This window comes from Anolis sagrei, chromosome 1, assembly GCF_037176765.1.
Source record: "Anolis sagrei isolate rAnoSag1 chromosome 1, rAnoSag1.mat, whole genome shotgun sequence".
NCBI lineage: Eukaryota > Metazoa > Chordata > Lepidosauria > Squamata > Dactyloidae > Anolis > Anolis sagrei.
The window spans coordinates 157679739-157707413 of NC_090021.1; the positions used below are offsets into that span (position 1 = coordinate 157679739).

Genomic DNA, 27675 nt, shown 5'->3' on the forward strand with positions numbered 1-27675 from the left:
GGGTTAAAGTGCTGTGCTGCTGAGCTTGTTGACCGAAAGGTTGCAGGTTTGAATCCAGGGAGTGACGTGAGCTTCCGCTGTCAGCCCCAGCTTCTGCCAACCTAGCTGTTCGAAAACATGCAAATGTGAGTAGATCAATAGGTACCGCTCCGACGGGAAGGTAACGGTGCTCCATGTAGTCATGCTGGCCACATGAGCTTCGAGGTGTCTATAGACAACATCGGCTCTTCGGCTTAGAAATGGAGATGAGCACCAACCCCCAGAGTCAGACACGACTGGACTTAATGTCAGGGGAAAACCTTTACCTTTACCTATGTTAGGGGTTACTTCCTTTTGAAAAAAAAATGTAGAAATGTGTAGTGAGTCCATCGAGTCCTGGTAAGGAATTAATTTTTAAGTTTTTTATTACCTCTATTTCATTGCTAGTTATGTTCATATCCAATGTTGCTTGGGAGAGAGGGCCTAATTTATTTATTTTTTGAGTAATCCTTCCGATCTCACAATATCCTTATCCGTGTAAAGCTTTTCGTAATAATTGACCATTATTTCCTTTAGGTCTTCCTCCCTTGTTTTTATTTGGCCTGTCCCATCTTTCAATTTAATGATTTTTGTTTTCCCTTGTTTCTTTTTTAGAAGACTTGCTAATTTCTTCGTGTTGTTTATAGAGTTTGTCTGAAAGTCATTTTGTAATTTCGATTTCCTCTAAGCTTTCTAGTTGTTGTTTTTTTTTTATCTCTTTCTATTTCTCTTTTTTCCCCACCGTTTGGTCTTTTTGGAATGATTGGAATTGCTGCTTCTTCTTCTGATCTCAATGTCCTTAATCTTTTATTTTCCCTTTTATTTATACCCTTCTCGATTGTTATACATTTTCCTCTACTTACTGCCTTGACGGCATCCCAAACTATGCTTGCTTTCATTCCAGGGGTTCTATTTAGGTTGAAATATTGGGTAATTTGTTCTTTTATCTCTTTTCTGTCTGTCTCTTTATAAGCAACTTTTGGGTTATATCGCCATTTTTTCACTTTGTTTATGGTAAAATTCCCGAATTTTAAATAGAGAGGTACATGGCCATTGTTCGCCCACCAAAAGTTCTTTTATTGGCAATGCATTGTTAATGCCTACCAGGAAATAGTCTATGGTAGAAAATGCTGAGTGTCTGTGTGAGTAGTATGTGGGAATATCTGTTCTTTCCCCTATTCTACTATTAGCCTCTATTAAGTTCCACTTACTAAAATTTATCTTGCAGTTTGTACCTAAATTTCCTGTTCCATTACTCTTCTGTCCAAAGGGGTGAAATAAATCCAACAGAAACTGCTGTTCAGCTAACTAAATAGTCACATATTAGATAATAATAATAATAATAATAATAATAATAATTATTATTATTATTTTATTTGTACCCCGCTAGCATCTCCCGAAGGACTCAATGTGGTTTACAAAGGCCAAGGCCTCAATAAAACAATAGCATAACAAATACACAACTTAAAGCAAATCAAAACATTAAAGCAATAACAGAAACAACAAAAACAATACATCATAACACAATAAAACTAGGGCCGGGCCAAATGTAATGGGTACAGATTAAAAAGTGCTGGGTGTGACAGGTGGTATGTTGGATTTAGGGTAAGTGCAGTGTGCAAGCAATCTTAAAACTCTGACAGAGTGCTTCTGGGACATATTGCTGGAGTTTTCCTATTCTGGAAAGGCACATCGGAACAGCCAGGTCTTCAAGCTCTTCCTAAAGACTGCCAACGTAGGGGCTTCTCTGATGTCTTTGGGGAGGGTGTTCCAAAGTCGGGGGGCTACCACAGAAAAGGCCCTGTCCCGCATCCCCACCAAACGCGCCTGCGATGCAGGTGGAATCGTGAGCAGGGCCTCTCTGGATGAGCGAAGAGAACACGTGGGTTCATAAACGGAGATGCGGTCACGCAGGTAGGCTGGTCCCAAACAGTTTAGGGCTTTGTAGGTAAGCACCTGCACCTTGAATTGAAATGGCAGCCAATGGAGCTCCTTGAACAGGAGGGTTGACCTCTCTCTGTAAGGAGCACCAGTTAACATCCTGGCCACTGCCCGTTGAACCAGTTGAAATTTGCGAGCCGTTTTCAAGGGCAGCCCCACGTAGAGCGCATTACAGTAGTCCAATAATAATAATAATAATAATAATAATTTTATTTCTTACCCGTTTCTCCTTGTGGCCTGAGGTGGGTTACATTATAGCTAAAACACATAATAATTGTAAACATTCTATAAAATATACATATTGAAACTTATTTCTATAAAATGCATAATAAAATACACACAACAAAGATTAAAACAAGACACAAGTTTAAAATTCATTATGAAAACTGACTGGGTAGGCTAGCTGGAAGAGATAGGTCATCTGGCAGGTCATTTCACAATCTAAGGGTGGCCGATGAAAAGGTCCTCTGGGGGATGGTCAGCCTTTGACTTCTGACTGGTTGGAATATCTGCCCCCCAGAGGACCTACGTAAGAGTTCAGGGGGGATTGTATGGAAGAAGATGAACCTGTAGGTTATTTATTTATCGTGTCATCAGCAACCATACCATTGTATTACATTTCTAACAAAACAAAACAAACAAACAGATTAAAAAAACCCACAGATTTTGCAAACTTGGTAGTTGATTAAATGTCCTTTGACCAGTATCTGGCCACTTGGAGTGCTTCTGGTGTTGCTGCAAGAAGGTCCTCCATTGTGCATGTGGCAGGACTCAGGGTGCATTGCAGCAGGTGGTCAGTGGTTTGTTCTTCTCCGCACTCGCATGTCGTGGATTCAACTTTGTAGCCCCATTTCTTAAGGTTGGCTCTGCATCTCGTGGTGCCAGAGCGCAGTCTGTTCAGCGCCTTCCAAGTCGCCCAGTCTTCTGTGTGCCCAGGGGGGAGTCTCTCATCTGGTATCACCCACGGATTGAGGTGCTGGGTTTGAGCCTGCCACTTTTGGACTCTCGCTTGCTGAGGTGTTCCAGCGAGTGTTTCTGTAGATCTAAGAAAACTATGTCTTGATTTAAGTTGTTAACCTGTAGGTAACGTGGACTCAAACCATGTAGGGCTTTAAAGGTAAAACCAACACTTCGTACTTTGCCCAGAAACTAAGTGGCTGGAGTAACTTTAGTGTAGGTGTGATAATCTCACTCCTTATAAGTGGCTGGAAAAGAAAGTATCTTTACTCGCTTCTACAAGTGGGATAATCTCTTCTTCCTATGCCACTGTCTGCATAGTTCAGGGTCCCTCCTGTTGTACTTTTTATGTTTCTACTGAATTTCATTTGTTTTAACACAGAGATAGCAACTGACCCACAGTCATCCAATAAGCTTCATGGTGGGAAGGTGTAGTGTATCCATTGCTCCAGTAAAGCACCATAACTATGATAGCACCCTGATGTAAAAATAAAATGAAATGAAGATTTAGGAGTACCCTCTATTGTTTTATGTAGGCGTGCAGAAGAAAAAGCAAAACAGTTGCTCTATTCTAGTCTTCTTGCAGCTACCAGGCACTCTGAAGTATGTGTTTTTGTCTGTCGGCAGGGACGGCTCAACCATTATGCAAAGTAAGCATTCGCAGTATAGTTGATTTTGCCCAGAGGCACTCTTGAGGCACTCTTGGGGGAAAATAGACCTTGACATATGTGAGTGGTAGTTACTGGGATGTATAGTTCACCTAAAATCAAAGAGCATTCTGAACTCCACCAATGATGGAATTGAACCAAATATGGCACACAGAACTTCCACAACGAACAGAAAATATATATCAGTGATTGGTTGGGGGGAGGGGGGGGGGCAAAATACTGTTTGCTTACTGTAGAAAATTACCTAGGGCCGCCTCTGTCTGTCTGTCCGTATGGGAGTCTCAGAGTAATAAAAGTGGTTGCCTTTTTCTTGAGCACACCTGCACATCGACCAGTGTAGCAACTATGTCATTCTTTTTAAGATAGATCTATTATCCATTAAAACTGGGAATAGTTGCTTGGAGGTTTTCCTAGCCTTTATTTGACATTTCCTTCCTTACTATAATGAAGCTAACTTTAGGGCATTTGTGAATTACTCTTTTCACTGATGATTTATTGTAATTTTCCTTTGAATTCCTCCTTGCACTTCTCTTATTCATGTGCTCTCACAGCTTATTATTTCACATGTATTTTTAAGATTTTTGAGAGCTGTTTAAATACTTCTCAGTGTTCTGTTGGAAATTCTATATGGTTGAGATCTGGATACATAACAAAAATTGAGATGGGGGTTTCAGGGGGCTGGAATAGATTAATAGCATTTCAGTGGGAAAATTGCTTTGAGATAAGAGTTTTGTGTTCAGAGCTTGGCTACAGAACAAATTAAACTCTCAGTTCTTGTGGGTTTTTTCGGGCTATATGGCCATGTTCTAGAGGCATTTCTCCTGAGGATGTTTGCCATAGATGCAGGCGAAACGTCAGGAGAAATGCCTCTAGAACATGGCCATATAGCCCGAAAAACCCACAAGAACTGAGTGATTCCAGCCATGAAAGCCTTCGACAATAAATTAAACTCTTACGTCAAGGTATCACTGTACTTTTTTTCCCCATGGCACGTGCACACAACAAAAAATAGCTGTAAAAAGTGTTTCTGTGCCACATCTGTCTCCACTAACTCATGCTTTTTGTAGACATGTTTGCATGTACTAAACTAGATTATATGCTAGATGTCATCAAAGCTTATGCAGTCTTCACACTATTACTCCTGTGTTCCAGAGAAGAGGACTTAACCATAAATCAGTAATTCACTTTCTGTAATTACTGATTTGTTGTTATATATGAACTTGAAGTTATGATTGAAAAGAAGCTCTTGTTAGTTAAATCAACAAAACCAACTGTGGTTAGTAAGTAGCATGTTTTCCTGGTGGATTGTGCAACAGGAAGCCACATATTGCAGAAACCAAAACTGAGTTTCCTTCAAGTTGTTTTAAACCTGTGGCAACTCAGAGCCCATCCAGACAGGCCCAAAATGCAGGACCTGTCTGGGTTTTTACCGGAGACTTCCAAATGACATTCCGGAAAAAACAAAAGAATTCAAAATAACCTCACTTATTTCTTTTTAGCAAATGAAGGAGATTTTATTTGTCGTGTCTGGGCAACCAGTCAATTGTATTACATTCCTAACAGAACAAAACAAACAAACAAGACAAACAGACAAAACACAAAATTTGCAAGTTTGGTAGTTGATTAAATGTCCTTTGACCAGTTTCTGGCCACTTGGAGTGCCTCTGGTGTTGCTGCAAGAAGGTCCTCCATTGTGCATGTCACAGGGCTCAAGTTGCATTGCAGCAGGTGGTCAGTGGTTTGCTCTTCTCCACACTCTCATGTCGTGGATTCCACTTTGTAGCCCCATTTTTGAAGGTTGGCTCTGCATCTCGTGGTGCCAGAGCGCAGTCTGTTCAGCACCTTCCAAGTCGCCGAGTCTTCTGTGTGCCCAGGGGGGAGTGTCTCATTTGGTATCAGCCATTGGTTGAGGTTCTGGGTTTGAGCCTGCCACTTTTGGACTCTCGCTTGCTGAGGTGTTCCAGCGAGTGTCTCTGTAGATCTTAGAAAACTAGATTTAAGTCGTTGACGTGCTGGCTGATACCCAAACAGGGGATGAGCTGGAGATGTCTCTGCCTTGGTCCTTTCACTATTGGCTGCTACTTCCCAGCGGATGTCAGGTGGTGCAATACCGGCAAAGCAGTGTAATTTCTCCAGTGGTGTAGGGCACAGACACCCCGTGATAATGCGGCATGTCTCATTAAGAGCTACATCTACTGTTTTAGTGTGGTGAGATGTGTTCCACACTGGGCATGTATACTTAGCAGCAGAGTAGCATAGCACAAGGGCAGATGTCTTCACTGTGTCTGGTTGTGATCCCCAGGTTGTGCCAGCTTTCGTATGATATTGTTTCTAGCACCCACTTTTTGCTTGATGTTCAGGCAGTGCTTCTTGTAGGTAAGAGCACGGTCCAGAGTGACTCCCAGGTGTTTGGGTGTGCTGCAATGCTCCAGTGGGATTCCTTCCCAGGTGATCCTCAGAGTTCAGGATGCCTGTCTGTTCTTGAGATGAAAGGCACATATCTGTGTTTTAGATGGGTTAGGGATCAGCTGGTTTTCCCTGTAATAATGAAGGAGATGATTGAGCCTTTGAACCTAAAGTTTAAGAGCACTGAATCTTGGCTTTATGTTGTGTGCTAACCAGTCCTTCTTCCCAGTTTCATTAAATGGAGAATGCCAACAACATTACTTGCAGGAAAACCAATACAATAGAGAGAAAAGCTGAGATGAAAATAACAAATCACTGGTATGAACTGAACATAATGAATATGGGGATTTTGTGAGTTCTGAAATAATACTCTTGCAATTTAAGTAGAAGTATGGTTAATGGTCCATAGACACAAATATTTCAAAGTGTCCTCTAATTTCAAAATGTGAGACCAGCTTAGGACAAAATGCGTTTTGATCCATGTTGACAGCTTTTTAAAAACCTCATCTTGACCATATTTATAGTTAGACAGTTTCACAATTACCATATGCTTCACTTTGATATTGACTTGATCTAATGCCACTTTTAAGAAATCCAAAACACTGCATACTCATAATATTATTTTAGTAGGACTATTTTTCACAGTTAATCTTCTGACTCCAGATTTATATTTATTATAAACACAAAGATGTATGCTTGCCTAATATATGCTGTGTCTGCTAGAGGTGAACTTTATAGCTCATTAGTTGTTCAGTTCTGGGCTACTGCCTCAGTATTTTTAATTTGAAACTGCATTTCATGTTTCTGCCACCACATTCCCAAAAGAAGTATATTGAAATATTGATTTATTGGGAAGGTAATATCTGAACACTTTGAAAAGGTGAACTGCTAGCATCTTCCAGTTATAAAATTTGCAGTATATAATTTTGTTGACTCATGCATATAAAGCAGGTAAATAAGTTGCTATTGATAACTGGAAGAATGCATCGTGGGTCATGTGCGTTTCAAAACCAATATGACTCTATTTAAAATGTTGTAGATGTAGGCAGTAAAGACGGGGTATTAATTATGCATTTGGCATTAAATCATGTCTAGATGTCTACCAGGCATTTTAGAGACTCATTATTTCTTGACCTTGTAGCATGTTGGATGCAAATGGTCCTTGACAATACAGTTTCAGTGCTAAAGTGGCAATGGACGTAAACACTGTGTAGAATCAATTTGGGCTAAGATGAGCTCCAGATAGAAAAATATGAAATTGCAAGAAGAATCAAGTGTCTTGTTGATTGTAATGATACACAGTGAATCCAAAAATAAATAGGGTAGTGCAGTGGATATTTATTTTATACATATACTAACTGTACCCTGCCACGCGTTGCTGTGGCCCTCAGATAAGAGAGGAATTCCAGTTGAAGTAATAGACAGAAGGGACAGATGGAAGGGACATTGATAGATGGAATAGAAGGTAGATGGATAGAACATAGATAGGTTGGTAGGTAGTAGGTAGATAGATGTGTAGATGGAGTGATTGATGGATTGAAGGATGGATGGACATACAGACAGACAAAGGGGGTTGGACTGGATGGCCTCTGGGACTCCCTTCCAACTGGTTGACCATCTGTCGGGAGGGCTTTGATGGTGTCTTCCTTTACTGTAAAATGAAGTTGGACTGGATGGCCTTTGGGGCCCCTTCCTATACCTCAAAGGGTTTCCCACGCCCGTCCTTCCGTGCGTGGCATCAAAGCGCCCCTTCCCCGGCGATCCCCCTCCCTCCCTGGCCTCCCTCCTAGCCACTCGTTGCTGTGGCCTAGCTTGGTGATATGGAAAATATTTGAAAAGTAAACAACTAAATACTTTTTAAATTAAAATACTAACAGTAAAATATTTTAAGTTAATTAAGTATTTTTAGATTTAAATTTTGTAAAGGTAAACAATTAAATATTTTAAAATTAAAACATTAAAATTAAATAATTCAAAATTAAATAATTATTTTAAAAACAAATTAAGTAATTAAATATTTCATAATTAAACCAAATCAAATACATTAAAAGGTATTGTGAAATATAAATATTAAATATATATAAATTATAATATTAAAATTAAAGGAATAATATTAAAATTAAACCATTTTATATTTGAAATTTGAAATATTAAAATAAAATAATGTAATGTAAATAATAATTTTTAAAATCAAAATATGTAAATGAAATATTTTAGAACTAAAGAATTAAGTATTTTATAATGAAAATATTAAAATATGTTTAAATTAAACAAATATTTTAAACTTAAAATATCTAAATGAAATATTCAAAAGTTAAACATTTTAAATGAAAATAATTAAATATTTTAAAATTAAATAAGTATTTTATAATTAACATGTTATCAAAAATATTTTGAAAGGGTTATATAAATTTATAGATATATATTGCCAATTATAACATAGCTGTATGGATTCGTTGGGCCAGTTCAATTTTTTCTAATTCTTTGGGATAGATTTTTATGTGTGATATCATTGACTTAAAGCCTATTATAGTTGATATATTTATTATTTTGGATTATTATTATTATGCTATTTGATCCTATATGCTTGGGATGCTATATTTGTAGAATGAATGGTGTCTTCCTGCCTGGCAGAATGGGGTTGGAATTGGATGGCCATCTGTTGGGAGGGCTTGAATGGGGTCTTCCTGCCTGACAAGAATAGGATTGGGGTTTCTGTATTCTGAGCCTGGGTTATTAATGGATCTGCTCTGAGCTTGATTGCTTTTGCTTCTGCAGAGTTTCCTTTCTCCCGAATCCATCCCATCGGCGGTAGTTTACTTGGGTCTGGATAGATGAATTTTGGAGAGGCAGAGAAGCCTAGGCAGCATGAAAAGGGTAGCAGCAGAGAGGCAGGCCTGCGGGGATGAGGGCTTTTCCTCCAGCTCCTGAACGGAGAGCCTTCTCCCGTGGGAGCCTGCTGTGCATATGCACTCCTTCCCTCCCCCCTCCCTCCCTGAGGCTTACTTTCTGAGGGGGGAGGGGGAGGGAGGGGAAGTGTTTTTTTGGGTTTTTGTGAGTGGAGGACATAGCTTGCTTGAGATAGTGTCTAGTGTCCAAAATTGATGTCAATTCCCCCAGTGGTTTTTAAGTTCTGTTAATATCACAAACAAACATTACATTTTTATTTATACAGATTTCAACATTTTCAGCTCAAGTATAAAGAGTCTAACAACTGTTTCTCCCCTGAAAGGTTGTCTTATTACTAACACTAGTTATGTCTTTGAAATGTGTTTTCCTGCAGGTACATTTTAATGTAGGCCCAATTATAGAAAGAAGTCTTCCAAACGTTTAAGTATTTTAAAATCCATAGCCGATTGTAGAATGGTATTTTTATGGGGGACAGTAATGAACCTTCACTGCCCCACTTCCAGACACTGCTCTCTTGCCACTGTATTTCACAGTCTCTTAAAAGGTTTGATTAGGAAGGATATTTGGAAGCAGCAATGAACCAAAAGTTTATTAGAGACAGGCTACCATGTGTCTCTGCTTAAGTTCAGTCAAATGCTTTATGACATATTAATTATGAGTAATCCCTATTCAAGCCAGGAGTAATCCCTATTTAAGCAGCATGCATCCATATTTGTGAAAAACTATGTAGATTGTTTAAGGTCTAAGACAATATCCTTGCATTTGTTACAATTGGTCCCAATCTGAGAGAAAGACAACATATAAATTCAATCAATCAATTATTTATTTATTTATTTATTTATTATTTACTGCACTTGTAGACCGCCGTTCTCAGCCCTAGGGCGACTCATGGCGGTGTACAACATATAAAAAACAAATTACAATATAGGCAATATCACAAACAACAATAACAACATCACTATCAATACTACAATTACACTAAATCATTCGCGACGTCTCATCATAGAATCACAGTCCAATCTCGTTATCCATGTTCCATTCCAATCGTCATTGCCAATTGTTGTAGCACTTAATCAAACGCCTTCTCAAACAACCACGTCTTTAGTCTCTTGCGGAATGTCATAAGGGAGGGCGCCTGTCTGATGTCTACAGGGAGGGTGTTCCACAGCCGGGGGCCACCACCGAGAAGGCCCTATCCCTCGTCCCCACCAGGCGTGCCTGTGAGGCAAGTGGGATCGAGAGAAGGGCCTCCCCAGATGATCTCAAAGTCCTCGTGGGCTCATAGGCCGAGATGCGGTCAGACAGGTATTTTGGGCCGGAATCGTTTAGGGCTTTGTAGGCCAACACTAGCACCTTGAATTGGGCCCGGTAGCAGATCGGCAGCCAGTGGAGCTGGAACAGCAAGGGCGTTGTATGCTCCCTGCGTCCTGCTGCCGTTAGTAACATGGCTGCCGCGCGCTGGACTAGCTGGAGCTTCCGGGCCGTCTTCAAGGGCAGCCCCACGTAGAGAGCATTGCAGTAGTCAAGGCGGGATGTGACCAGAGCGTGTACTACCGTGGCCAAGTCAGACTTCCCGAGGTACGGGCGCAGCTGGCGCACGAGCCTGAGCTGTGCAAATGCTCCCCTGGTCATTGTATTGTTGAAGGCTTTCATGGCCATAATCACTGGGTTGTTGTTGGTTGTTTCGGGCTATATGGCCATGTTCTAGAAACTAGCCTTATCTATATAAATAAAAATCTAATGTTCATTTGTGGGATTAAAATAACGCAAAAACCACAGGATGAATTGCTGCCAAATTTGGCCATAACATACCTACTAATCCAAGGTGTGACCATCACTCAAAAAAATTGATTTTGTCATTTGGGATTTGTAGTTGCTGGGATTCATCGTTTACTTTCAATCAAAGAGCATTCTGAACTCCACCAATGCTGGAATTGAACCAAATGTTGTATATTTTATTGTCTATGTTTTTATTTTAATTGCTTGTATTGTTGTTATTATTGCTTCTTTGGTGTGTTTGGGCTCGGCCTCATATAAGCCGCACCGAGTCCCTTGGGAAGATGGTAGCGGTGTACAAATAAAGTGTTGTTGTTGTTGTTGTTGTTGTTGTTATTATTATTATTATTATTATTATTATTATTATTATTATTATTATTATGGTTGGGCAACACTTCCCCCATGTGATGGGAAAACATCACTGCACCCAAGAAGGATATGGGGCGACTGAGTACCATTTCGCTACACTTGCTGGTGAAATGGCACTGGGGGCAGGAGTGTGTGATAAGGTCCTTAGTCTCAGAAAAATGCAATGGTGATCCAACTCTGAACAAATTTTGTCAAGAAAATCCTATAATGCAGTGTTTCTCAACCTTCCTAATGCCGTGACCCCTTAGTACAGTTCCTCATGTTGTGGTGACCCCCAACCATACATTTAATTAAGTGGCTACTTCATAACTCTAATTTTGCTACCGTTATCAATCGTAATGTAAATATCTGATATGCAAGATGTATTTTCATTTATTGGACCAAATTTGGCACAAATACCCAAATAACCCAAATCTGAATACTGGTTAGGTTGGGGAGGAGATTGATTTTGTCACCTGGGAGTTGTAGTTGCTGGGGTTTATAGTTCACCTACAATCAAAGAGAATTCTGAACTCGACCAACGATGGAATTGAACCAAACTTGGCACATAGGACTCACATGACCAACAGAAAACACTAGAAGAGTTTGGTGGACACTGACCTTGCGTTTGGGAGTTGTAGTTCACCTTCATCCAGAGAGCACGGTGGACTCAAAATGATATATCTGGACCAAACTTGGCAGTAATACTCAATATGCCCAAATATGAACACAGGTGGAGTTTGGGGAAAATACGCCTTGACATTTGGGAGTTGTAGTTACTGGGATTTATAGTTCACCTACAATCAAAGAGCATTCTGAACCCCACAAATGACAGAATTGGGGCAAACTTCCCACACAGAACTCCCATACTTAAGGCCATCCAGTCCAACACCCTTCACCGGGCAAGAAAACGTAATCAAAGCCCTCCCAACAAACAGCTATCCAGCCATAGATATAGATAGATATATATGATTCACACACACACACACACATATATTGTCATAGATTTAAAGGGACCCCTAAAGAAGGACAATTGTATGTTGCATGTTCCAGAGTAGGCAAACCAGACAATCTCCACATCAACACTGACAAAGAAACAGCAAGAAATACTGTTTACCCACAAGTATAAATAAATTACATATATTAGAAACCAACACTTTCTCATTACTTTATTTTCCAGATCACTAGACTGGGCCACAGCAACGCGTGGCAGGGGATGGCTAGTAAAAGAATAAAAATATGCAGTTTTATAATGGTTGTGTTTTCCCTACTTTTCTGGGCATTAACAACTTTGTGGAGTTATTATATGAAAAAACTTTCCTGTTCTGAAACTGATTGAAATGGTCAGCTTCAGCAGTAGCTGTTTGAAGAATTTCCATTTTCCTTAACCAAGATTTTTTGATTCTAATAGACTTTTTATGCCCTTAAGAGTGAGTTCTTAAATATTTTCCAAGTGTGTATGAAAAAAAATCTATTTATAAGCAACCAGATATTTTATTCATGCAAATATATTGAGTTTCTGCAGTGCATAATTTGCGTGAAAGGGAGAAAAAAAATGGTATTTGTATGGAGCTACTCTCTGGGCACAGTGAATTGTGTTAATATACTGCTAATAATCAGCTTCTTTTGCCTTCAAGAAATAGCCTGGATGTGGTGCTGATGATGGTTCTAAGGCTTAAAATTATATGAAACAGATCAAGTTCATAAGGGTTGTTGTAGGTTTCTTCGGGCTAAATGGCCATGTTCTCGAGGCATTTTCTCCTGATGTTTCGCCTGCATCTATGGCAAGCATCCTCAGAGGTAGTGAGGTCTATTGGAACTAGGAATATGGGTTTATATATCTGTGGAATGACCAGGGTGAGACAAAGAACTCTTGTCTGTTGGAGCTAGGTGTGAGTGTTTCAACTGACCACCACTGCCTTTGGTGGCCTGGCAGTGCCTGGGACAATCTTTTGTTAAGATGTGATTAGATGTCCTTGTTTGTTTCCTCTCTGTTGTTTTGCTGTTGTAATTTTAGAGTTTTTTTTAATACTGTTCATTTTCATGGTCTCTTCCTTTCTGTTGAAATTGTCCACATGCTTGTGGATTTCAATGGCTTCTCTGTGTAGTCTGACATGGTGGTTGTGAGAGTGGTCCAGCATTTCTGTGTTCTCAAATAATATGCTGTGTCCAGGTTGGTTCATCAGGTGCTCTGCTATGGCTGACTTCTCTGGTTGAAGTAGTCTGCAGTGCCTTTCATGTTCCTTAATTCGTGTTTGGGCAATGCTGCGTTTGGTGGTCCCTATGTAGACTTGTCCACAGCTACATGGTATACGGTAGACTCCTGCAGAAGTCACCTCCAGATTGGACTACTGTAATGCACTCTACATGGGGCTGCCCTTGAAAACGGCCCGGAAAGTCCAACTGTTTCAACAGGCGGCAGCCAGGTTGTCAACTGGTGCTCCTTACAGAGAGAGGTCAACCCTCATGTTTAAGGAGCTCCATTGGTTGCCATTCATTTTCATCTGGAGAGGCCTTACTCACGATCCCACCTGCGTTGCAAGCGCGATTGGTGGGGACGAGGGACAGGGCCTTCTCCGTGGTGGCCCCCGACTCTGGAACTCTTTCCCCAAGGACATCAGACAAGCCCCAACACTGGCAGTCTTTAGGAAGAGCTTGAAGACGTGGCTGTTCCAGTGTGCCTTCCCAGAACAGGAAACTCTAAGCATCATGTCCCAAATGTACTTTACTAGAGATTTAAGATTGTCTGCACATTGCACCTATCTCCAAAAACCTATTTATTTCACCTGTCATGCCCAGCATTTTAATATTTTTAATCATTACATTGGCCCGGCCTTACTTTTAAGTGTGTCATGTTATTTGCTATTGTTTTAATGTTTATTGCTTGTTTTATGAGTTATTTTGTTGTATTGTGATGCTGTTGTTTTTGTTGTATTAGGCCTTGGCCTCTTGGAAGCCGCACCGAGTCCTTCGGGAGATGTTAGCGGGGTATAAATAAAGGTTTATTATTTTTATTAGCTGCCCCCTGCCACGCGTTGCTGTGGCCCAGTCTGTTGATCTGGAAAATAAAGTAATGAGAAAGTGTTGGTTTCTAATATATGTAATTTCTGTCAGTGTTGATGTGGAGAATATTTGGTTTGCCCACCCTGGAAAATGCAACATATCATTGTCCTTCTTTAAGGGTCCCTTTCAAATCTATGATACTATATCTGTGTGTGTGAATCATATCTATCTATCTATCTATCTATCTATCTATCTATCTATCTATCTATATCTATGCCTGGATGGCTCTTTGTCAGGAGGACTTTGATTACGTTTTCTTGCCCTGATGAAGGGAGTTGGATTGGATGGCCTTAAGTATTTTCTGCTGGTCCTGGGGGTTCTGTGTGGGAAGTTTGCCCCGATTCTGTCGTTCGTGGGGTTCAGAATGCTCTCTGATTGTAGGTAAACTGTGAATCCCAGTGACTACAACCCCCAAATGTCAAGGTCTATTTCCCTCAAACTCCATCTGTGTTCATATTTGGGCATATTGAGTGCTTGTGCCAACTTTGGTCCAGATCCATCAATGTTTGAGTCCACAATGCTCTCTGGATGTAGGTGAACTACAACTCCAAAACTCAAGGTCAATACCCACCAAACCCTTCTAGTGTTTTCTGTTGGTCATGGGAGTTCCGTGTGCCAACTTTGGTTCAATTCCATCATTGATGGAGTTCAGAGTGCTCTTTGATTGTAGGTGAACTATAAATCCCAGCAACTACAACTCCCAAATGGCAAAATCATAATTTTTTGAGTGATGGTCACTCTTTGTGTTGTGAGACTTTTTGTTGCCAAATGTTGTGTGATTTCGTTTATTGGTTCTTTTGTTTTTAAGGTACTCATTATGCACAGAGCATTATATATATATATATATATATATATATATATACACACACACACACACACACACACACACACACATATTATTAAGTGAGAGGATCCCTCTTGTCCTTTGCTGAATGTAGCATTTGTTGGATTTTCTTGGTGGGTCTGTAGATAGTTTGTATGTTGTGTTAACAGGATAACTATAGTCTTGGTGCGAAACAACTACTTAAAACACATCTTCCCCTGCCCCTCCATAATTAATAGCAATCCTTACCTATGTCCTGAAACAATCTGTAGGTTTGTTTCACTATCAGAAGTAGATTATGAGGTGAATATGAGATGCTGATGCTTGTATTCCGGCAGTGTCAATCATGCGCCAAGCATTTTTATTAGGGAGAGATCTGAGAGGATTTCAGTGTGGGGTTTTCAGCGTAAGTGGCCTGTGAAAGGTGACATTTTGACATTTTGTTCAAAGTTTGGAAATCTCTCTCAAATAGCCTTTAATGGGAAGGAACCCGCACTTATTCTCATTTGTGCAAACTTTCTCGATGTCACACCTTTCTCAGCAGTTGTAAAGGAAGACAGAACTTTCACACTTAAGGAAATGTAGGAAGAGAAGCTCTTGGGTGGAATTCATTGGTTCAGTGAATCCGGTTCAGAATATATGTTATCAATTTAACTAGCTTTACAGCTAGTGAAGCAGAACAAACAGATTTTGGGTACATCAGCTATTGCACCTGGGGGACTTTAACTGACCCCTCTCTGTTTTGAGCTACTGGTATTATGTCTGCTCTGGCACTCCTGGGCCGCGAGACAGCTGGGATGTCTGCATTTAAAAGTCAATTCTAGATAATTCAGGCAGATTACTTTCCTCTCTAAGCATGGTAGAAGAAGAAAAACAGAAAAGCATAGGCATCGCTATGTCGAAAATGAAAAGCCACTTCTTGAATTTGGCCTTAGTGATGAATATTTCTAGACAGAGTTCAGAGTTTTAGATGCTTTTGGTAGTTTCAAAAATAACCCTGTCAAGTGTATTTAAGTATGATGGAGCTGTATTTTTATTCCATAGTGCTGTAATGGGGTGAATGACCTCCCCCCATCACCGTCAATTTTAACTGGAGATTATTTATATATATATCACCTAAGGCCAGAAAGCAGCCATAGGAAAGCACACAGTCTGGAGGCAAACATTTTTTTTTAAATTTAAAGTATACATGCACAGTGTTTAGAAGATAGATGCTTGTACCAAGCATTGTGTTTGCAGCTAGCAAAGTGTACAATGTGTTTATGAATATAGCCTCCAGCAATGTACTCATCTGCGCAAAGATATAAAAGCAAATGCAGAAACTTCTTTTAAAATGTTTCAAGGATTGCATTGTTTTTTTTTAAAAAAAATGTACTTGTTTACTCTGAATAAAATTTTGGCCTGAAATGTTAGCTTATTAGGCTCAGGGGAAACGTATCGCTTCATTGAAAAATACGAGGGGTATTTTTTAAGTAAGGTCATAAGTATACAAAGAAAGTTTATTTCAAAAAAGTAAATTTATTTTCAGAAAGTACATACTTCACTCTATTTTTCGACATAGTTGCCAAGTTTGTTCAAACACTTATCATACCTCTGAACCAATTTTAAAATGCCCTCTTCATAAAAACTTGCCGCCTGCTCCGATAACCAAATCGTCTGTAATCAAAGAAGGGCGACCGGAGCGGTCCTCATCATGGACGTTGTCACGGCCATCTTTGAATTGTCGTACCCACTTACGCACTTTGCTTTCACTCATAACAGTATCACCGTACACTTCACAAATCTGTCGATGAATTTCTGCAGCCGGCAGGTTCCTTGCTGACAAAAACCGTATCACTGAGCGAACCTCACATGCGGAGGGTGAGTTGATAGTCTTAAACATTTTTAAAGCACAGAACAGAACCGTACAGGTTAGCTACAGAGCGGAAACTGATCACAGTTGTTCCCGAGGCATGCCGGTACACGACGCACGCGCTCGTTGCGGTATGCGCATGGACTACTAGTGTCTACAACAAAACGGACCTTACTTAAAAAATACCCCTCGTATGTTGAGATTAGCAGCAGCAGATCAGTTGCACAACTTCAGCGCTTTCCAGTAGCTTCTTCCTGCACAGTATTTTCAGTCAACTGCTCCCATAGCCTGCAGTCACGCTGGAACCTTTTATATACACTTGAGCACATGCCCGGCCATTGTCAGTTTTACCATTGTCTTTCCCCCAGTCTAGATGATATTACAAACTTACCACAGCATACAGTTATATCTTGTCTTAGCAGACAGGTTCTTTTAATTACACATAGCCTTCGATGAACAACATCACAGCACAAGGAGAAAAAATACACTGTACATGACTTCCTTATATACAGTTCATTTACACATAGCAATCTCTGATTGGTTCCCAACTCGTTGACTTAACTCAAACCCAGGATTGCATCATTCACAATCACCTGGACCAGGCCAGAACACATTCCCCAAATGAAGTTCTATATACAGTTAATGCATGACTCAGCATTTCTAATAGAAACCCATTAGCAGTACATGACTCAGCTATATTACATTACAATACATTGTAAAACCTGACAGTACATGAATAGGAAAAAGTATATGTAATCAGTGTTTTGTGCAAGAAAGCCCTATGGTAGGATATAAGTTTTATCATTGGTTGATAAACACAATATTTGTCAATTTGAAGTCATGTCTTCCTTCTTCTGTGTTGTTTAGTTTATATATTTGGGTTTTATGTCATACATAACACCGCACTTTAAAAAAAATACACGAAACATTTCTTCTTGTAAATGCTCTTATATTATCTGAATGCTTGCTACAAACTTCTGTGCTTGGAACTGTCAGTTTTACTATTCATAGGCCAAATTCGCATCTATCTACCTAAAATTTATACACCAAAATGAGAGTGAACAAATTGAAACTGAATCCGGACAAGACAGAGGTCCTGCTGGATAATCGCAAGGCTGAACAGGGTATAGGGTTACAGCCTGTGCTTGACGGGTTTACACTCCCCCTGAAGGTGCAGGTTCGCAGCTTGGGAGTGATCCTGGATTCATTGCTGAGCCTAGAACACCCCAGGTTTCGGCGGTAGCCAAGAGAGCTTTTGCACAATTACAACTTGTGGAGCAGCTGCACCCGTATTTTGGGAGGTCTGACTTGGCCACAGTAGTCCACGCTCTGGTTACATCCTGAATAGAATACTGCAACGCACTCTACGTGGGGTTGCCTCTGAAGACTGCCTGGAAGCTCTGGCTAGTCCAATGCTCAGCCGACAGGTTGCTTACAGGAGTAGGGTATAGGGAGCACACAACTCCCTTTCTACAGCAGGTCCACTGGCTGCCTATTAGTTTCTGAGCACAATTCAAAGTGCTGGTTTTGACCTATAAAGCCCTAAATGGCTTTGGCCCAGCTTACCTGTCCGAACATGTCTCCCCCTACGAACCATCAAGAACCTTAAGATCATCTGGGGAGGCCCTGTTCTTGGTTCCACCACCATTGCAGTCACGTTTGGTGGGGACAAGAGATGGCCTTCCCCATGGTGGCCCCTTGGCTATAGAATGCCCTCCTTAAGGAGGTTAGATCTACCCCCTCACTCCTGATTTTTCACAAAAAACTAAAATCCTGGCTGTGGGAGCAAGTGTTCGTAGAATAGCTGGATTTTTTTGGTGAAGATGAGATTTTATGGACTGATTTGGTCGATGTTTTAAACCTGGCAAACTGTTTTTAATGTATATTTATAATCACGTTATGTAATTGTGTATTTTATTGGTGCTTTTATATTGTACTGGCATCAAATTGTTGCCTGCTGGAAGCCACCCTGAGTACGTCTTCAGAGGGCGAGAATAGGACAGGATATAAATATTCTAAATAAACAAATAATAAATAAATAAAAGGAACAGAATATTTGTCTTTGTATAATAAATAATGTTTAATAAACCAAATTCTTAAGTCTTCTAAACTGAAAAAGTATGACAGCATGGTTTATGGGTGAATAACTCAGGACTATGTCTGTTCTTGTTTTTAATGTATTTTAAAGTTAATTGTATTGTTTTAATCTACTGCTGTAAACCGCTCCGAGCCAAATTGGGAGTAGCGGTATACAAGTCAAATAAATAATAATAAAATAGTAATAATGTTTTAGTTGTTTCTAGTTTCTGAAGATGGGAAATGTTATCTTGAGGTTCACCTTTGGACAAACATTTTCTATGATGGTGTAGATATTATAGATACTACCCAAAACAAATGGAACACATGGTTTAAATTACTGTAATTAATTTAAACATATAGTTCTTAACAGTGCAACTCATCAAGATCTACTTTCTAAAATGAAAATAGTACCCTCAAGAAGGATAAATGTGTATTTGGATAAGATGCCAAATTTAGAATAGAAATGAGTCTCAGAAATATATGTTTGAAGCATTTTGGACCCAAAGGCCCATGGAAAAAATCAAGGCAGCAGGTGGAAATAGGAGCAATTTTCCCATGAGATTTCTATAGTTATCTAAAGAGAGAAACAAAGAGTCAATCATTCTAAAAACTGAGTAAATGAGAAAAAACTTAAAGCAAAATTTAGATAGTTCTGACCAGGCCCGTAGCCAGGATTTTGATTCGGGGGGGGGGGGTTAATTTGGGGGGGGGGCTGAGTGAGTGAAAGAGGGTCTACCCTAGCAAACCTTTTGTATCGTTACCCCAATACTCCCATGCATATGAGATATATTGAGCAGGGTGATCAGATCATGATATGAATAAACATAACAGTTTAAATAATGTACCAGTAAGGCCTTTTCACGAACCACCATGAGAATTTCGGGAATAATCTGCAGAATAATCTTTATTCTGCAGTGTCATCAGTACACACGTAGCAAATCCACTTCTTCGCTCTATGTGGACCTTCTAGTTACAGTAGCAAAGATTAGTCCAAGGCACTTGCCAAAGCAATGGAAAGACTGAATCTAGATTACTAAGAAATATGCTAGAAAGAATCACTAGAATAAATTATGAATATTTAAGTTCTGTAAACAGAGCTTAAAAGTTTGCCTGGTTTAACTGTGGTGATAAGTTGTGCAACAAAGGTAGACAAACATATTACATGAGAAAACATAGTTGGTAAAGGTTAGGTGAGTTGTGTGTTTACGCATGGGTGTGTTGTGTCATAGACATGGGGGTGACACCATATATTACCACAACCCTAGAAACACCACTGTTGTAATTTGATCTTCCTCTTTTCTATGGTTTTCAGGTTCATCAAGCATGTCAAATAATATTTTAAAAAACTGTTGTACAATCTTGGCGTTTGCTTTTTAAATTTGTGATTTTTTTCTTTCTTGACTTTACTTCTTTTTTGCCTTTTTCATAATTTCTGATAATAGGGTTCTAATTGTTGATAGGATTCCTTTTTTCTTCTTCTGACATATGACAATAGTAATGTTTCAAGTTTTAAAGAAGGAGTAGTATATAGAGAGAGAAAGGGGGGAGAAAGGATATATATGTGTAATACACACACAAACACATTTGGTATATAAAATTATTTCTGTTGATATTATACATGTGAAAATTATCTTTTTAGAAAAATGAAATGATGGAAAAACAGCTTAAACCACCTCATGCTTTTTCCTGGCTTTTCCTGGAGAACAGACTCACAACAAATTAAACCTAGAGGAGGGTTGCTTGTTTGCTTGCAGGTATATTTTTATATGACAGCTGCTATTTTACACCTCGGGACTTGCTATTAATTCTTGGAAGTCAGAAACACATCCATCTCATCAGCACTAAGAATTATTGCTACCCTTTGATGAGATTTCATTATTAGCATTTCTCAGAGGCAGCAGTGACTGAAATTTACAGCAGTGTTTGGTCTTACAAGATGAGAATGCTTCATAAATGCTTCCAGATGTTACTCAGCTGAGCTGTGCATCTGGAAAGGCATTTTTTTAAAGAGCTGTTGTGAAGATTTTCACTCTATTTAGTGTGATCCACCCTCTCAGTTCCAGAAACTGAGTCAAAATTGCCACACTTACCAATGTCACTACATGTGGAAATGATTTTGTAAAAGTTATCCAAGATGACTGACATTTTAAAACTTTCATTTGAAACTAGTATTTTACCAAATAAAAGGGTATTATTTCCACTGAAAATAATTTCATTGTTGAGGTTTTGCTGCAATCTCATAAAGTTTGTTGAACAGATAGAAAGCAGCAGGTACCTCTGAGGATGCTTGCCATAGATGCAGGCAAAACGCCAGGAGAGAATGCCTCTAGAATATGGCCATATAGCCCGAAAAAACCTACAACAACCCAGTGATTCTGGCCATGAAAGCCTTCGACAATACAGATAGAAAGCAGAGTGTTTGAGCCAATGAATTACACCGAGGGCTTAATTTTCATCTACAACTCACATGTAAAATGTAGTCTTTATAGAAGACAGTATTAGTTTCTGGGTCTACAGCAGTGGAGAAATGTTTTAACCTCTTGAGTCAAAAATCCAGATGAAGAGTGAAAACTTATATCTTACATGGTATTCCTGGAGTTTAGATGAAGTTTGATAAGTGTAATATTTGGCCAGGTTTTCAGAACACGTTCTTTTGTTTCTGCCCTTTGCTTAGATAAGATGTTCAGTCCAGAGCAAGTTAAGTGCACTGGGCACTTAGTACCTGCTGGGGTTTGGTTCTTGGTCGACCTGTGGAAACCAAAATCCATGGTGACTCAAATCCCATTGTGTCTAATGGCATACCACAATGGGAATTTTATGTAAAATGGAAAAATCAGTGTTTGCTTTTGGGATTTATTCAAGCAATGGATGGTTGACTTCATGAATACAGAATCAGTAGATATGAAAACCAACTATAACTTTAAGCCTGATGAAATAAATAGTATTTAACTCCTCAAATGATCGCCAAACTCAGTATGAAGGCCATCTAACTAGAATGGGTGAATTTAACACACATACCCATCCATAGTGTTTTGAGCCCAATCTAGATCGGATGACTTGTGGCTGCCCTCCCTCCCTCCCTCCCTCCCTCCCTCCTTCCTTCCTTCATTCATTCATTCATTCCTTTTTTAAAAGCCCAGATGTTAAGGTGCCATTCAAAATGCATGTTTCTCATTGTTTAGTTTGGACTTTTGCTTGCATACAAGCAGGAATATCCTAAAACTAAACAGAAACCAAAGCATCACAACAATAGCTGTACAATAATATTCAAACATAGGAAGAGGTTAACATGCTACAAGATTGCATAATTTATACTTTAGTCAGTATCACAGAAAGACTCTTAAAATTACATGGAAACTCCACATTTAGTGCTGGAAAAACAGGATCTTTAGGCTTTGGGTCTAGATGTTACTCTCCTACCTTGAATCCTGAAAAAGTTGATCTCTGCAAGTGTAGAGAGTGAAACACTGGTCCTTTGAAACAGTGGTATGACTTTTAGAAATAAATATAGTTCCATGATCATGTTTACATTCGTAAATAGTCTCTTACTTTACAAGTGGTTGAGGTTTTTTTTGGGAGGGGGGTTGTTTGTTTGTTTTTGTGTTGTTGTTTTTTTGCTAAGCAATTTAAAATCCAGTTAAGGTTTCATATCATTTACAGCATTGTAAAAAGCCTGTGTGAACTTCAAAATTGCACTATATTCACTTTTTGTAAGTATTCTGTGCGTGAATGCTACTATACTATTTGTAATAAACACAATGGTAAAGTAATTTATCATTTTATGTTACTGATTGTGCTTGATATTTGAGACAGTGGTATGACTTTTGGAAATAAATATAGTCCATGATCATTTTTACATTCGTAAATAGTCTCTTGCTTTACAAGTGGGTTTTTTTCCGCTAAGTATTTTAAATCCAGTTAAGGTTTCATAGTATTTACAGTATTATAAAAAGCCTGTGTGAACTTCAAAATTGCACTATATTCACTTTTTGTAAGTATTCTGTGCGTGAATGCTACTATACTATTTGTAATAAACACAATGGTAAAGTAATTTATCATTTTATGTTACTGATTGTGCTTGATATTTGAGACAGTGGTATGACTTTTGGAAATAAATATAGTCCATGATCATTTTTACATTCGTAAATAGTCTCTTGCTTTACAAGTGGGTTTTTTTCCGCTAAGTATTTTAAATCCAGTTAAGGTTTCATAGTATTTACAGTATTATAAAAAGCCTGTGTGAACTTCAAAATTGCACTATATTCACTTTTTGTAAGCATTCTGTGCGTGAATGCTACTATACTATTTGTAATAAACACAATGGTAAAGTAATTTATCATTTTATGTTACTGATTGTGCTTGATATTTGAGACAGTGGTATGACTTTTGGAAATAAATATAGTCCATGATCATTTTTACATTCGTAAATAGTCTCTTGCTTTACAAGTGGGTTTTTTTCCGCTAAGTATTTTAAATCCAGTTAAGGTTTCATAGTATTTACAGTATTATAAAAAGCCTGTGTGAACTTCAAAATTGCACTATATTCACTTTTTGTAAGCATTCTGTGCGTGAATGCTACCATACTATTTGTAATGAACACAATGGTAAAGTAATTTATCATTTTATGTTACTGATTGTGCTTGATAGTACCAGTGTTTACTGCTAGATCTAGCTAGATCCAAACATTTGGGAAATGGAAAGATGCCCCTTAACTGAAATAAACTTTTTCTGCAGAATTTAATTTTTTTCTTTAGTAACATCAGACAGACTGACATTAAAAATAATGTAATGACCTGTGGTATTTAAACTTCCCTCAGAACACCCATATGAAACTGGCTTAGGATTCCAGTAAATGCTTACTGCAAAAAGTTGGCATGCTGTTGTATCTTTTCTATTCCAGTTAACCTTCATTGGGGTTAGGGGCACAGGATGCCCACAAAAGTTTTTTTAAGAATTAAAAAATTACAGGGGGGGTGTTAGCTTAGAGAACACTTCTCTAGGTATCACTAAGTCCTTCTGTACAACCCTATGATCAGAGTCCACTGGTCAACTTCTGTAGCTTCGATTATTCTCAGATTTGATTAAAATGTTTTCTTGAAGTCCTCAAGATGATCATATATTTTCACTATAGGACCTAGAGACTCCTGAGATAACTTTTTAGTCAAATCCTCAAATAATCAAATCCTCAAAACTCAAAACCCCAAATGTGGAGGACAGCTATAAATGAAGAGTACTCAGTTACTACATGTTCTTGATAACTTTACCGTTAAATCTGTTATAGTCAGAAAATGGAACTTAAGGGGAAAGGAAGGGCAAGAACACCTAAAGGTGCCAAGCAGGTGGATAAAACAGATTTGTTTTCAAGATACAAAGCTGAGAAAGTCACCTGTGGACAGGATGCTTCAACATGTTTTTCTAGGTGCACAGCAGCCTGCATTATTTGTAGGGTAACTATCTGCCAGGTCAATGAAAAGGAAGTAATATGAGCATCATAGTTTCCAATCAGTTTTAACGCTCTGGGCAACTGAATGCCCATGTCACCTTCTCTGACTTGAGAAAATTGACTGGTCTGAGAATAAAGAAGCAATGACATGCCTGAGTCAGGCTGAGGTCAAAACGGCTACACAGTGATAGAAGCAGACAGGGCATTTTAGTAGTCCTGGTGTCCACTTATTCAGTTATGTCCACTCTCTTTTTAGGATACAAAATGCTGCGCAAATTGTCCTAAATAGACTGTGAAAGGACTTTTGGAAATAATAAAGCAGAAACAGCCAAGTCCTTTATTTCTCACTGAGATATACAAGCCTCGTACTACCCTACATTGTAGGTGGGGACTTATTTTATTGAATGCCCCTGTTACAGATACCACAATGACATGCAACTAGAAAATTGGTATATGATGCAGAAAGTTAAGATGGGACTTTTAGCCTTAAGAATTAACTTTTTATATGCATTTTTTCTTTTTAAATACGTGAAAGAGTGCATGATGTCTAAAGTGATAAAAAGCACCACTTCAATGATAAAAATAATAATAAAAATAATAAAAATAATAATATTTATTTATTTGTCGTGTCAGGGCAACCAGTCAATTATATTACATTTCTAACAGAACAAAGCAGACAAACAGACAAAAAACAAAATTTGTGAGTTTGGTATTTGATTAAATGTCCTTTGACCAGTATCTGGCCACTTGGAGTGCTTCTGGTGTTGCTGCAAGAAGGTCCTCCATGGTGCATGTGGCAGGGCTCAGGGTGCATTGCAGCAGGTGGTCTGTGGTTTGCTCCTCTCCACACACGCATGTCGTGGATTCCACTTTGTAGCCCCATTTCTTTAGGTTGGCTCTTCATCTTGTGGTGCCAGAGCGCAGTCTGTTCAGCACCTTCCAAGTCGCCCAGTCCTCTGTGTGCCCAGGGGGGAGTCTCTCATTTGGTATCAGCTATTAGTTGAGGTTCTGGGTTTGAGCCTGCCACTTTTGGACTCTCGCTTGCTGAGGTGTTCCAGTGAGTGTCTCTGTAGATCTTAGAAAACAATTTGTTGATTTAAGTCTTTGACATGCTGGCTGATACCCAAACAGGGGATGAGCTGGAGATGTCTCTGCCTTGGTCCTTTCACTATTGGCTGCTACTTCCCGGCGGATGTCAGGTGGTGCAATACCAGCTAAGCAGTGTAATTTCTCCAGCGGTGTAGGGCGCAGACACCCCGTGATAATGTGGCATGTCTCATTAAGAGCCACATCTACTGTTTTAGTGTGGTGAGATGTGTTCCACACTGGGCATGCGTACTCAGCAGCAGAGTAGCACAGCGCAAGGGCAGATGTCTTCACTGTGTCTGGTTGTGATCCCCAGGTTGTACCAGTCAGCTTTCGTATGATATTGTTTCTAGCACCCACTTTTTGTTTGATGTTCAGGCAGTGCTTCTTGTAGGTAAGAGCACGGTCCAGAGTGACTCCCAAGTATTTAGGTGTGCTGCAATGCTCCAGTGGGATTCCTTCCCAGGTAATCCTCAGAGCTCGGGTTGCTTGTCTATTCTTAAGGTGAACCTTTGTTCATACCCCACTACCATCTCCCGAAGGACTCGATGCGGCTTACAAGAGGCCGAGCCCAAATACATCAGTAAAACAACAATAACAACAATACAACAATAAATGAACTTGAAAGCAAAGCAATAAAAACAAAGCAATAAACATTAACCAGACACCACGACGCATTAAAACCTATGGCAGGGCCAAATGTAATAATTAATTTTTTAAAATATGCTGGGCATGACCAGGTAACAAGGATAGGTATTTGGAGGGGGAAGGGGCGTGCAGACATCCTGGATCTCTAGTAAAGTGCATTTGGGGACATATTGCTTGGAGTTTCCTTATTCCGGGAAGGCACACAGCCAGGTTTTCAAGCTCCTCCTAAAAATAACTGTCCTGCATAGGGGAGCCCATATATTCAACAGAATGAAATGCTTTTCCAAATTAAGTTCACTAAACCGCTAAAGCAGGCTTCTATGCATTGACTAAAGTTGAGCAGATTATCTCTGTCTCCTTTACCAACTACACTCTAAGCTTTGAGCCATTTACTAAAAGGAAGACTATGTGGAGGAGCCCACTAACCAATCTTTGACTCATTATACCTTGTATTGGAGTCCATTGTAAGGAAGATTTGAGGAATGCAGATCCATCCCTGGGAATCTATGTGGCAAGCGCTATCAGCTGCCATGCCAGTTCAAATAGGTCATAGCCTCAAGTCCTAACGTGCTGTCTTCTGAAAATAAAACCAAAGGGATGATTTATGGGGATTAGAGGGGGGGGAGGGGTAAGGAAAAACCCTTATCTGATTAAACTGCATATTTCAAGACCATGGCTTGACCTGCACCTGGCTGTGCCTGTCATCTCCCATGCATAATGCTTGGAAGAGGTATTCGATTAAGATGGTTGCTTTAATTGGGTTTGCTCAAATTGTGCTTTGTCTTTGACCTGTTTCAGAGCCGCTTGTTATAAAAGAAGCATTTCCACCATTCACCGAGTTTTGCCTTTCTTCACATGCCTCTTCTGAGCTCTGTAGAAAAGCAGGCAAAGGCTATTTTATCCTCAGATGAGTTACTGAAGAATTTTCCTGGAGACGAAAGATGAGAGAGCTGTCAAATTTCCAAATATATAGTGCTACTTCCAACTTGAGAACAGTTTTTTCCCTACTTTTACTGTAGGAGTTTCAGGACTCTTCTAGAAGATGAGGATTGAGTTACCTTGTTTAAACTTCAAAAACGTGAAACTAGGACACATATTTTTTTTCCTGTCATTATTAGCTCAAAAGTAAGTGAAGCAGCCTCTATCTACAGAATGAGACCACTTTTCATTGTTCTCATATCTGACACAGAAAACCAGGACAAAAGATTAAAAGTGAGGAGCACCACTTGAAAAATGGAAAGAATCTAGGCCTGTGAATGTAAAGAGACTTCAGCATATTAGATGACATTATTTTAATACATTTCTCTATGAATACTGATAGCAATGCACAAGAAGCTAACAATGAAAGATTAGAAATTGTTCATGTTCTGCTTCTTCTTTTTAAAAAATAATCAAAGCTATATTACTGGTACTGAAACATAGGCTCTTTGTTTTCATTTGTAATAAAAAGGTGTCTGTAGTGATTTGGGTACTTTTTACTAACTATTGTCAAGAGAATATTTTGCTATACTGATACTGCTTGTATAATAGTTATAATGCACTTTATTTGGGTCTGCACTTCAAAATTGCAGGTGGTCCAACTGCGACTGTACCTCGTGAAGGCTGATCTGGCCGGGGTGGTCCATGCCTTGGTCACCTACAGATTGGACTACTGTAA

The 27675-nt window shown here is 39.3% G+C and overlaps 1 protein-coding gene across 3 annotated transcripts in view; it reads left to right on the plus strand.

Moving 5' to 3' along the window:
- The window catches only part of KIF16B (kinesin family member 16B), a 197056-nt gene that overhangs the window by 135935 nt on the left and 33446 nt on the right, over positions 1-27675 (plus strand). The gene's annotated exons all lie outside the window — the stretch shown is intronic.